Raw genomic sequence first — 13,522 nt, forward strand, 5'->3', positions numbered from 1 at the left:
AGAAAGAATATTAAACAGCAGTAAGGGGAAAAGGTCAAGTAACATATGAATGCAGACCTATCAGAATAACACCAGACTTCTCACCAGAGACTATGAAAGCCAAAAGATCTGGACAGATGTCATACAGCCCCTAAGAGAACAAAAATGCCAGCCCAGGTTACTGTAGCCTGCAAAACTCTCAATTAACATAGATGGGGAAACCAAAATATTCCATGACAAAACCAAATTTATACAATATCTTTCTACAAATCCAGCCTACAAAGGATAATAAATGGTAAAGCCCAACACAATGAGGGAAGCTACACCCTAGAAAAAGCAAGAAACTAATTGTTTCACAACAAAACAAAGAGAAGACAAGCACACAAACATAAACTCACATCCAAACACGAATATAACAGGAAGTAACATTCACTATTCCTTAATATCTCTCAACAGCAATGGACTCAATTCCCAAATAAAAAAGACACAGATTAACAAACTGGATATGCAAGGAGGACCCAACAATTCACTCCCTACATGAAACACGCCTCAGAGACAAAGACAGACACTACATCAGAGTGAAAGGCTGGAAAACAGAGTTCAAAGCAAATGATCTGAAGAAGCAAGCTTGAGTAGCCATTCTAATATCGAATAAAATCGATTTTCAACCAAAAGTCATCAATAAAGATAAAGAAGGACACTTGATATTCATCAAAGGAAAAAATCCACCAACATGAACTCTCAATCCTAAATATCTATGCTCAAAATACAAGGGCACATGCATACATAAAAGAAACCTTACTGAACCTCAAAGCACACGTTGCACCTCACACAATAACAGTAGGAGATTTCAACACCCCACTCTCATCAATGGACAGATCATGGAAACAGAAATTAAACAAACATAGACAGACTAAGAGAAGTCATGAAACAAATGGACTTAACAGACATTTATAGAACATTCTATCCTAAAACAAAAGGATATACATTCTTCTAACCACCTCATGGTACTTTCTCCAAAATTGACCATATAACTAGTCATAAAACAGGCCTCAACAAATACAGAAAGATAGAAATAATCCCACGCGTCCTATCAGACCACCAGAGGATAAAGTTGGTCTTCAATAAAAATATGGAGAGAATGTCCACATATACATGGAAGTTGAATAATGCTCTACTCAATAATAAACTGGTCAAGGGAGAAATAATGGAAGAAATTAAAGAATTCTTAGAATTTAATGAAAATGAAGGTACAGCATACCCAAACTTATGGGACACAATGAAAGCTGTGCTAAAAGGAAAACTCATAGCTCTGAGGGCCTGCAAAAAGGAACAGGAGAGAGCATATATCAGCAGCTTGACAGCACACCTAAAAGCTCTAGAACAAGAAGAAGCAAACACACACAGGAGGACTAGAAGGCAGGAAATAATCAAACTCAGAGCTGAAATCAACCAAGTAGAAACAAAAAGGATTATACAAAGAATCAACAGAACCACAAGCTGGTTCTTTGAGAAAATCAACAAGATAGATAAACCCTAAGCCAGACTAACCAGAGGACATGGAGAGTGTGTCTAAATTAACAAAATCAGAAATGAAAAGGGAGATATAACAACAGAATCAGAGAAAACTCAATGAATCATCAGATCGTACTACAAAAGCCTATATTCAACAAAACGTGAAAATCTGGAGGAAATGGACAATTTCCTAGACAGATACCAGGTACAAAAGTTAAATCAGGAACAGATAAACCATTTAAACAATCCCATAACTCCTAAATAAATAGAAGGAGTCATTAAAAGTCTCCCAACCAAAAAGAAACCAGGTCCACATGGGTTCAGTATAGAATTCTATCAGACCTTCATATAAGACCTCATACCAATACTATCCAAACTATTCCACAAAATTCAAACAGATGGAGCACAACTGAATTCCTTCTATGAAGCCACAATTACTCTTATACCTAAACCACACAAAGACCCAACAAAGAAAGAGAACTTCAGACCAATCCCGCTTATGAATATCGATCCAAAGATACTCAATAAAATTCTTGCAAACCAAATCCAAGAGCACATCAAAACAATCATCGATCATGATCAAGTAGGCTTCATTCCAGAGATGCAGAGATGGCTTAATATAAGGAAAACCATCAACGTAATCCACTAAATAAAAAACTGAAAGATAAAAACCACATGATCATTTCACTAGATGCTGAGAAAACATTTAACAAAATTCAACACCCCTTCATCATAAAAGTCCTGGAAAGAACAGGAATTCAAGGCCCATAACTAAACATAGTAAAAGCCATATACAGCAAACCAGTAGCTAATATTAAACTAAATGGAAAGAAACTTGAAGCAATCCCACTAAAAAAAGGGACTAGACAAGACTGCCGACTCTCTCCCTACTTATTCAATATAGTTCTCAAGGTCCTAGCCAGAGCAATCAGACAACAAAAGGAGATCAAGGGGATACAGATTGGAAAGGAAGAAGTCAAAATATCACTATTTGCAGATGATATGATTGTATACTGAAGTGATCCCAAAAGTTCCACCAGAGAACTACTAAACCTGATAAACACCTTCACCAAATTAGCTGTGTATAAAATTAACTCAAATAAATCAGTAGCCTTCCTCTACACAAAAGAGAAACAAGCCGAGAAAGAAATTAGGGAAACAACACCCTTCATAATAGTCCCAAATTATATAACATACCTCAGAGTGACTTTAACCAAGCAAGGGAAATATCTGTATGATAAGAACTTCAAGCCTCTGAAAAAAGAAACTGAAGAAGATCTCAGAAGATGGAAAGATCTCCCATGCTCATGGATTGGCAGGATTAATATAGTAAAAATGGCCATTTTACCAAAAGCGATCTACAGATTCAATGCAATCCCCATCAAAATTCCAATCCAATTCTGCAGAGAGTTAGACACAACATTTTGCAAATTCATCTGGAATAACAAAAAACCCAGGGTAGCTAAAACTATCCTCAACAATAAAAGGACTTCTGGGGGAATCATTATCCCTAAACTCAAACAGTATTACAGAGCAATAGACATAAAAACCATGTGGTACTGGTACAGAAACAGACAGATAGACCAGTGGAATAGAATTGAAGACCCAGAAATGAAACCACACACCTACAGTCACTTGATTTTTGGCAAAGGAGCCAAAACCATCCAATGGAAAAAAGATAGCATTTTCAGCAAATGTGCTGGTCTAACTGGAGGTCAGCATGTAGAAGAATCCAGATCGATCCATTCTTATCACCCTGTACAAAGCTTAAGTCCAATGGATCAAGGACCTCCACATCAAACCAGATACACTCAAACTAATAAAGAAAAAGTGGGGAAGAATCTCAAACACATGGGCACTGGAGAAAATTTCCTGAAAAAAACACCAATGGCTTATGTCCTAAGATGAAAAATCAACGAATGGGATCTCATAAAACTGCAAAGCTATACATAGGCAAATGCCAGCAAACCACTGAACTGAGAACGGGACCCCCGTTGAAGGAATCAGAGAAAGGACTGGAAGAGCTTGAAGGGGCTTGAGACCCCATATGAACAACAATGCCAAGCAACCAGAGCTTCCAGGGACTAAGCCACTACCCAAAGACTATACATGGTCTGGCCCTGGGCTCCAACCTCATAGGTAGCAATGAAAAGCCTAGTAAGATCACCAGTGGAAGGGGAAGCCCTTGGTCCTGCTAAGACTGAACCCCCAGTGAATGTGATTGTTGTGGGGAGGGCGGTAATGGGGGGAGGATGGGGAGGGGAAACCTTGAAGGGGAATAACAATCGAAATGTAAATAAGAAAAACTCAAGTTAATAAAGATGGGGGGGAAAAACTGCAAAGCTTCTGTAAGGCAAAGGACACTGTTGTTAGGACAAAACGGCAACCAACAGATTGGGAAAAGATCTCTTTACCAATCCTACAACTGATAGAGGGCTTATATCCAAAACATACAAAGAACTCACGGAGACAAATAACCCTATTAAAAATGGGGTTTCAGAGCTAAACAAAGAATTCACAGCTGAGGAATGCCAAATGGCTGAGAAGTACCTAAAGAAATGTTCAACATCTTTAGTCATAAGGGAAATGCAAATCAAAACAACCCTGAGATTCTACCTCACACCAATCATAATGGCTAAAATCAAAAACTCTGGCAACAGCACATGCTGGTGAGGATGTGGAGAAAGAAGAACACTCCTCCATTGTTGGTGGGATTACAGACTGGTACAACCATTCTGGAAATCAGTCTGGAGGTTCCTCAGAAAATTGGGACATTGCAATGCCTGAGGACCCAGCTACACCTCTCTTGGGCATATACCCAAAAGATGCCCCAACATACAACAAAGAGACATGTTCCACTGTGTTCATAGCAGCCTTATTTATAATAGCCAGAAGGTGGAAAGAACCCAGATGCTCTTCAACAGAGGAGTGGATACAGAAAATGTGGTACATCTACACAACGGAATACTACTCAGCTTTATGAAAATCATAAGCAAATGGATGAAACTGGAAAATATCATCCTGAGTGAGGTAACCCAATCACAGACAAACACACATGGTATGCACTCATTGGTAACTGGATATTAGCCCAAATGCTCGAATTACCCTAGACGAACAGAACACGTAAAACTCAAGAAGGATGACCAAAATGCAAATGCTTCACTCTTTCTTTAAAAGGGGAACAAGAAAACCCTTGGGATGGAATAGGGAGGCAAAGTTTAGAAAAGAGGCTGAAGGAACATATCACTTTGTTTTATACATTCCTAAAGAATGACCTGACAAGTAATAAGGCCACTCAATCTCTAAAAGGATCTTGGATATGCTGGTTTAGCACACAAACTGCTAACAAGGGCTCTTTAGGCTCCTGGGTGTAAGAGTCACCAATGGCTCTCCCTAGGTGCTGACCCTTGTGGTGAAACACCAACCTGTCTGACAGTAGATGACTGCCAGTGTAAAAGGACAAGTAGGTAACAGAAACTTTCCTGTTTGAACAGAGTCAGCCTAATAAGGAAATACACACATGGCACTGGAAGCTGTCAAAAATCACTCTAAAGATCCACAGGCCCAAAAATGAATTTATACCTGACACACTGGCTATATGTAGAAATACTAGGAAATCATTTATATCATTCTGTCTGCACCACAGCACGGTGATGCTTTCAGGCCAAGTCAGACACATGTGGTTGGTAAATGGAAGATGCCAGTTCAGAGAGTGCTGAGGAAACAGCATGCACTGGGGGAACAGGTAGCTGAAAAAGATGGAGGAAGTGGAGGTGTGGGAACACACACGGTCATTACCATGGAAGATGGAGTTATGAACATATGACAGGGTGGATACCCATCCAAAACCTGCCTCAGAACATACATGAAACACAAGGATATAATGAAAACATGAATAACAAGAGATGGCACAGAGAATGAAGGCAGGTTAACTGTGGAAGTGCACTAAGGCACTTTGGATGCAAAGGCCATTCCCCTAAAAGTCCAAGTACTAGGGAACTTAGACAACACAGATTAAACTCTAAGAGCTCTGAATATCAACAATAGCAAAGAAAACAGATAATGCAAATACACTGTAGGGAGCTGCGTGCCGCGCCTCAAAGATAGCGCTGGTTTCCGCCTCCCACCCTCCCAACAGTGAGCGCTCCTTGCAGTAAACAAGTCCTTATTTGGCTATGTCTGCCTGGCCCGCTAGCTTCCGCATAGTGACAGCCTATCTACATGACCCACGTTGCTTGTTAGGACTGGCCAGTGCTAGCTATTTAAGTGTGGTGCAGGGCGTTCCCCAAGAAAGGGAGAGAGTCAGAAGGAGAGAGAGTCAGAAGAGAGAAAGGGAGAGAGTCAAAAGAGAGAGAGAGAGTCAGAAGGGAGAGAATCAGAAGAGAGAGAGTCAGAAGGGAGAGAGTCAGAAGAGAGAGAGTCAGAGGAGAGTCAGAAGAGAGAGAGTCAGAAGAGAGAGAGGGAGAGAGTCAGAAGAGAGAGAGAGAGTCAGAAGGGAGAGAATCAGAAGAGAGAGAGTCAGAAGGGAGAGAGTCAGAAGAGAGAGAGTCAGAGGAGAGTCAGAAGAGAGAGAGTCAGAAGAGAGAGAGGTCAGAAGATTGTATCAAGGTTCCTGAATAAAACTGCTTGAAGAAGATCTCCTGTGGTCGTGTCTTCCTTGCTGGTCGAGGTTGGGCGCGGCAAGTGGTGGCCCGTACGGGGAATCCTCGAATCCACCATAAAGGGACTCAACTCTCTCCGAGATCAGAACTTCTTGCAGTCAGGGCAGCGCTGGAAAGCTCCCAAGGTAAGGTGGGACAATAAGGACCGCGGGAAATAAGCGGCTATAAAGTCTCAGGGTAGTGAGCAAGTAAAGTTCGCGGTAACAGCGAACCGAAAGTAAAGTTCGCAGTAGGAGCGAACCGAAAGTAAAGTTTGCGGTAACAGCGAACCAAAAGGAGACAATAAAGTTCCCAGGTTTTGGGACGAGGGTTAAGTTCTCGGATTGAGACAATAAGGTTCCCGGTTTTGGGACAAGTCGCAAAGCTCTCGGATTGAGACTATAAGGTTCCTGGTTTTGGGACAAGTTAAGAGGGACGTAACTTACACCTGGAAATCTGGAGAGTTTTCTGCATTACTACAGCCATTGTTAGTGTTAATAGCAGTTTCTGCCACCGCAGCCATTGCTGCGGCCATATCCCGTACCTCTGTAGTACACACTGCAGCAGCTGTAAGTAATTTATCCCCAGCTGTAAGTAATCTATCCGCAGGTGTTGCAGAAGCTTTAGATGTTTAGGGTAATATTGATAGTCAGTTAAAAGCGGGAATTTTGCTGCTGTATCAAAGGGTCGATTTGCTCCAGGAACAAGCAGATATTATGATGGGTGTGACTTTGAGTTTTATGGTTATATTATTACTCTGGGAGAGAGTACAAGATACAAGCTTTTCTGGTTTCAGACTAAGGGACATAGTATTTTGGGACAAAGATTTTGTCTTTGTGCTTTTAAAAGGTGTGATTAGGCTCTGGAAACCTCACAGAGTCATACTGATCAGATTTGATAGAGGTAGACCGCCTGAAAAATTTATTCAGGAGCAGCGAACCGAAAGCAAAGTTCGTGGTAGCAGCGAACCGAAAGTAAAGTTCGCGGTAGCAGCGAACCGAAAGTAGCAAGACGTGTGGTGAATTTAGCCGTAGCAGCACGAAAGTTTTTGTCATGGGGACCTCACAGTCTCGTCCAATTTTTCTGGCTCTTCAAGAGCTGTTTGAGCGAAAGAAACTAAAAATAAAAAGAAGCACTATAGAGAGATTTTTGAGCGAATGCGATGCCATTGCCCCCTGGTTTGCAGCCTCTGGTAATCTCACGGTGGCAAGCTGGGACAAGTTAGGGAAAGACCTTGATTTTGCCCGGGAACAGGGGACTCTAAGACCTGGGGTCCGTACAGTATGGCGCTTAGTGCGTAGCTGCCTTGAGGATCAGAAATGTTGTCAGGCAGCTATAGAGAAGGGGCAAGCTGCCCTAGAAATGCTTCAAGAGGAGGTCAGAAAAGCAGGGAAGCGCAAAGGAGACAGACTCAGAAAAGACAAATACAGAGGAGGAAACAGACGAAACAGATTCAGAAGAAGAGTTACAAGAGTTGATAGATCAAATGCAGAAACAGTCTCTAAGGAATAGACAGAAGAAGAAAAGGAAAAAGCCTAAAATGGTGGAGGAACCTCCTGGGCGGTTCCCCTCGGCTCCTCCTCCCTGCAATGTTGTAGAGGGAGGAAGTAGAGTTTCGGGTAGTACATTCTGCCCAGAAGTGTGTAAGGCAGTCTGCACAGAACTACATTTGGCCTATCCTGTCTATGTGGATGCAAATCAACAAGGATATCACGAGCCTCTTGATTTCAAGGTGATTAAAGCCTTGGCTGAGTCAGTGAGAACACATGGTATCACTGCCTCCTTTACTATTGCTCAGATAGAGGCTCTGCACAGATTTTGCATGACTCCTAATGATTGGACCACCCTGGTGCGAGCGTGCCTCAGCCCAGGGCAGTATCTAGATTGGAGAGCTTTTCTAATTGAATATGCCAATGAACAGGCTGCTGCCAATTATCGGTGTTCCCGAGACTCATGCCGATACGTCATGACCTTTAAGCCCACTCCTCTAATTTGTCTAAACAGTTGTCAAGTTATTTTTTAGGTAATTGGACTGGAGAATTCGATTTCTTAATGGATCAGCTACGTGTAGCCATCGTGACCGTGAACTCCACATGTGCAGATGCTAGACTGGCTATGGGATTGTCATCTTGGATTGCTGCTGCTATGAATCATCTGAGGGAGTGGGCAGGTATGGGAGCCCTAGCTGGACTCTTGCTGCTGGTCTCCCTAGTGAGCCAGTGCTGTCTCTGTAGAATGAGGTTTGTTCAGAGGTGGCACGCGGCTATGGTGTACAGCCACTGAAGCAGGACAGTCCCCTCAAGCCTGGCTTACGGTCATTCAGAAGACCTAGTTGAACCTCGCCCCTGAGTATATGTGAGTGACCTTGCCCAGCGACGGGCAACTTCCCTTCTACCTAAGGCATGGAACCTTGTGGGCGACAAGGTATCCTACGATGGGTTTAATGAAGGGATGATCCTAAGACGGGGGGGTGGGGGGGTCACCACACTCAGCGGTGCCCTTGCCTGCTTGATTAATTAAACAAAAAGGGGGAACTGTAGAGAGCTGCGATGTGCCATGCCTCAAAGATAGCGCTGGTTTCCGCCTTCCACCCTCCCAACAGTGAGCGCTCCTTGCAGTAAACAAGTCCTTATTTGGCTATGTCTGCCTGGCCTGCTACCTTCTGCATAGTGACAGCCTATCTACATGACCCACGTGGCTTGCTAGGACTGGCCAGTGCTAGCTATTTAAGTGTGGTGCAGGGTGTTCCCCAAGAAAGGGAGAAAGTCAGAAGGAGAGAGAGTCAGAAGAGAGAAAGGGAGAGAGTCAGAAAAGAGAGAGAGTCAGAAGGGAGAGAGTCAGAAGAGAGAGAGTCAGAAGAGAGAGAGTCAGAAGAGAGAGAGTCAGAGGAGAGAGAGTCAGAAGAGAGTCAGAAGGGAGAGAGTCAGAAGAGAGAGAGGTCAGAAGATTGTATCAAGGTTCCTGAATAAAACTGCTTGAAGAAGATCTCCTGTGGTCGTGTCTTCCTTGCTGGTCGAGGTTGGGCGTGGCAATACACTACCAGAATGTTTCTCTCTAAATATTCTAAACAATTGTAATATGCATGAAAAATGAACCTAATCCCTAGTTTATACGATAGCAAAGTTATTGACAACAGGAATTTATATACCACAGAAAATGGAGATGCAGGGAAAAATATAATGCTGTCATAAATTTAAAAGATGTAAGACTTGATGCCCTGGGCATTTGAGGACAGCATCGAGTAGGTAATAAAAGGTGGGCATAGGAATCCATGAATTTCCATGGAGTAATCAGGGAATTTTTGCAAAGCATGTTACTTTATGATTTGTGCCTGTGACACAGGCTGAGCATGGTTTTCATTTCTAACAGCAATAGATCATAAATTCCTGGTCCAGTGATAGATACTGGGCTTTAGCTCCAACAATAGTGAATACAGAACATGAATGTGTGTCATGGAACTATTTTGTCTATGTGTAAAACAGGAAAAGTACATTTTCCATTTCATGGAGACAGAGCAAGAGCTCATTCTAGGATGGGAATGATAGCCCATGGTTTTGCACGCTTTCATCATGAAGTCATCATCAACACTAGGGCTTCGACTTTAAACCTTGGAACTGACGTTTCCTCAGATACACACCTGATTCTGAAAAAGACAGAATTCTGTACTTTCGAGCCTTTGAGTCAAAGTTTACTGTCACTTGCTTCACCACAGTCTTTTTAAAGTAGATAAACTCAAATAGCAATGTGCAGTGTTCAGACACTGGGACTCTAAAGACCATACATAGCATTCTAGCCTAGCATTCCCTAGGAAAATATTAAAGGGATTGACTTCCTCTGCTTCAAGATGTACTGTCACATCTAAGTGCTGTAACAATGTTCATCTCTTCCCAGTTGTCCTATCCCTTAACATCAAAAGAGGGGACGTTATAATAGCATACAGTAGTAATAAATATTTATCCATAGATTAAAATCAGGAGAGCATGGAATAATATTTTTCAAGGCCTGAGAGAAAATAACTGGCAGCTGTAGTGTTAATTTCAGAAAATTAGGTACTAGTACTGACAGCAGATAAGGTAAACGAGGACTGATTCCTCATGAACAACACAGTAAAGCTCTAACCCACACAAGGAATGGAGAACAATGTGAACCATACTTTGCCACTCATGATGCCAGCAAAACCTTCTAGATTAAAAATGCTAAGGAATACAGTCTCACAAAGAACAAAATTTCATTGAACAATCTGCAAAGAAGTTCACAATAAAATCCCTAGTAGAAGTCAGAATAGATGAAAGTGACATCTATCTAATGAAGAGTATTATTTGTGAATTTTGGTTTTCAGTTCAGGAAGAAGAAATTCTACAGCATAAACTGGTGACATAAAACTGGCAACCACATATTATGTGGTGATATTTGAAACCGTTCTGACGTAGGATGTGGTTCAGCCCATGGCCCACAACTTGAACTACTCTGGTTAGAAGACAAGGAAGCCCTTACTACCCACTCTAATCCCAAACAACAAAAGAACAGAGAGTATGGAGAGGAGGCACCTATGTTCGAAAGTGATGTCTAACTGAATGGCAGAAAATGTGAAATATCAAGGAAAGATCTGACAAAACAGGATATGCGCTACTGAAGAGAGAGAAAGACAGTACAGGAAAAAGAGAAGAGTAAAGGAATACAGTAAAATGCATGGAGAGCAGTGCAGTACAGTTGGGAGATTAGCGCAACAGAGTGGGAGAAGGAAACAGTTTTACTTGGAGAGTTTTACACAGTCAGACTGAAGAGAGAACATGCGAGGCACAGGTAAAGACAGATAAAGCAAGATGAGCAAGAAAAGGAGAAGCCAGAAGATTTAAAAACGATCGCTACAGTTAATTGTAGGCCAAGCAGAGCAATCCAGTGTCTGAGAGAAAAACCAGATTGAATAAGTCAGATGGGAGAGGAGTTTGAGCTGGGAGAACTGAGTTGAACCAGCCAGTTAAGAATTGAAAGGAAAGAAGAAAGGGGCAGCATGATCAGCAGGAAATCTCAGAAGATGAAAATACTCAAGGCCTGAATAAGATTGTATGGAGGCTAGAGGCTTCCAGGACGAGGCCAAGTAAACAGACAGAGGCAGTGAGCCTCCCAGACAACAATTACAATAGGAGAATGAAAGTGTCTTTTACAGCCCTGTGGAAAATCTAACATTGCTCAGTAGAAAAGCTCTCTGGAATGTAAGAAGAGAAGAAAAATACCTCAGAATACTAAAGCAAAGAGACACAAAACTGAAGCAAACTGTACAGAAAAGGTCAACAGTAATTACTCCATTATACTAAGACCTAATTCAACACACTGCATCAGTGAGAACACAATTCTAGGACTGAATATCATTTAGACTGGACAGAATAAGTGATTCAGGAAGCAAGTGCACTGTGGAGAAAAACATTCAGATCAGACCACTCAGTCTGTCAACAATTATCTTGGATTCCTCAGTCTCCTTAGTGGTAGCATTCATAGTGTCAAAAACTGCTATGCAAACCGGGGCAGGGGGGCAGAGTTATCAAAGACCACACCCAGATATGTATCCTGTGTGCTACAACTTCACTCTGCCAGGCAAGGCAAGGCCACTGGTATCATCGTGGCAAGATTCTCTGTGGGTAAGAGAAGGGATTCTGCTTCGAGCTGAGGCTAATTCCACAGGGGAAATGATACATAAATTAAACTGAAAATCTGGCTAAAATGTAAGAAGGAAAGTCCCAGGTCCTTAGGAGGGAAACAACTACTGGCATTTGCTTCATGTGTAAATGGCCCTTGTCTCACCCATACCCTGAGGCTGCATTCAGTATGGGTAAAAGAAACTTTGTTTCCATGGGCAACAGCTATTTCAGAGCCTCGGAACTAATCCAATATTGACATCAACTGACTGTTGACTGCACACTGCAGACCATGAGAAATCCATATGATCGACTCTAGTATTATTCTCACTGAAAGTTTCCAGAATCATTAATGAAATACAATCTGGCAAAACCAAACTCATGTCCTCTTCCTACTGACAGATGAGCCCCACCCCATCCCTTGTTCAATCCTCTAACAAACCTGGATCCTTTGTCAGAAGTCTCTTTGGCCTTTACCATCCAAGGCTCTTAGTTTTGATTTAGTTATGCAGATTTGCTGAGTATATGAAGACCTGAAAATGGGGAAATACTGTTCGTGGCCATGTCTTACTCTGTCTTAATCTACAGTAAGTTTTCCACTAATAAAATATCTTGGCATGATATCATCCTCTCACACCATGCTGGGCTGCAACATGGAAGGATTCATAGAAATCAGGAAGAATGGCTAACTGTGGTGCCTATTAACATATCCACGCACACAATGTTCCCTAGGTGCTTTCTTGAATCCTGGTTCTCTCTTGGCCAACCCCTCTATCCTCCCTTCTCATCCTCAATTCCCTTCCTATCCTCCAAGTCTCATGGCCTGGTTCAGTCTGGACCCAACCACAAAACTCTGACTGCTTTCTCCCTCAATCTGGAAAAGTCAAAAATTGACCTCACCACTACTCAAGACCCAGGTATCTTCTTGCACTGCTGTAGGCTGCATGTCTTGGGAAAATAATAAAGCTTCATGGGAAATTACAATGGTCTATACAACCCACTGTATCATGTGATCAAAGTCCATCACTTGGTCAGGATGTAATATTTAATAAAACTTGCCCACACGGTGGTATGATTTTTTACTCTGGCAACACTCAGGGTTAACAGAACCTACAATATATCTTCTCTTCAGCCACACCTTGCTGCAATCCTATCTTCCTTTCTTATACAAACATAAGGTTTAATATTAATAACTAAGTCGATGAATTCACACTTCTGAATGCTGTGTTTACATCACAGCCTGCATATACCTCAGTGTAAAATTAATGGAGAGTATAACTTACCTCAGGAAATGTTAATATTTACAGCCTTATAATGGGCTTTATAACAAATATTTTCTAATTCAATCAAATCTGCACTAGTTACTCATATGTCAAATATCTACAAAGCTCTCTTGGAATGCGTATTTGGTCCGCTAGAAAAAGGGAAATGGAACGGCAAACGGAGGAACAGGGGGGTTAAGAAAACATGCATTAATTTGAACCCGAAGAACTTTACTAAAGCTTTTGAAAGAAAACCCTGCTGTACAAACTACAGATGTGGCCAAGGATCTACGAGGTTATTTTAGGAAAATATTCTGGCGACCACAAAATTAATTAAAACATCACCGTAAACCCCAGTTCACAGAATCTCATACTTCCTGACAACGCTAAGATATCCACAACAGAATTATAAGAGTGGAGGCAGAAAATGCACTCCCGCTCCACACCGCTGCTCCGCTCCTGCCTGTATCCCGGTCGCAGCAGCTCCTCTGAC

At 41.9% G+C, this 13,522-nt stretch overlaps 1 protein-coding gene across 1 annotated transcript in view; it reads right to left on the reverse strand.

The window, feature by feature from the left end:
- Positions 1-13,522, reverse strand: part of Rex2l2 (reduced expression 2 like 2) — a 65,091-nt gene that overhangs the window by 16,803 nt on the left and 34,766 nt on the right. The gene's annotated exons all lie outside the window — the stretch shown is intronic.

Source organism: Rattus norvegicus, chromosome 5 (assembly GCF_036323735.1).
Source record: "Rattus norvegicus strain BN/NHsdMcwi chromosome 5, GRCr8, whole genome shotgun sequence".
Classification (NCBI taxonomy): Eukaryota; Metazoa; Chordata; class Mammalia; order Rodentia; family Muridae; genus Rattus; species Rattus norvegicus.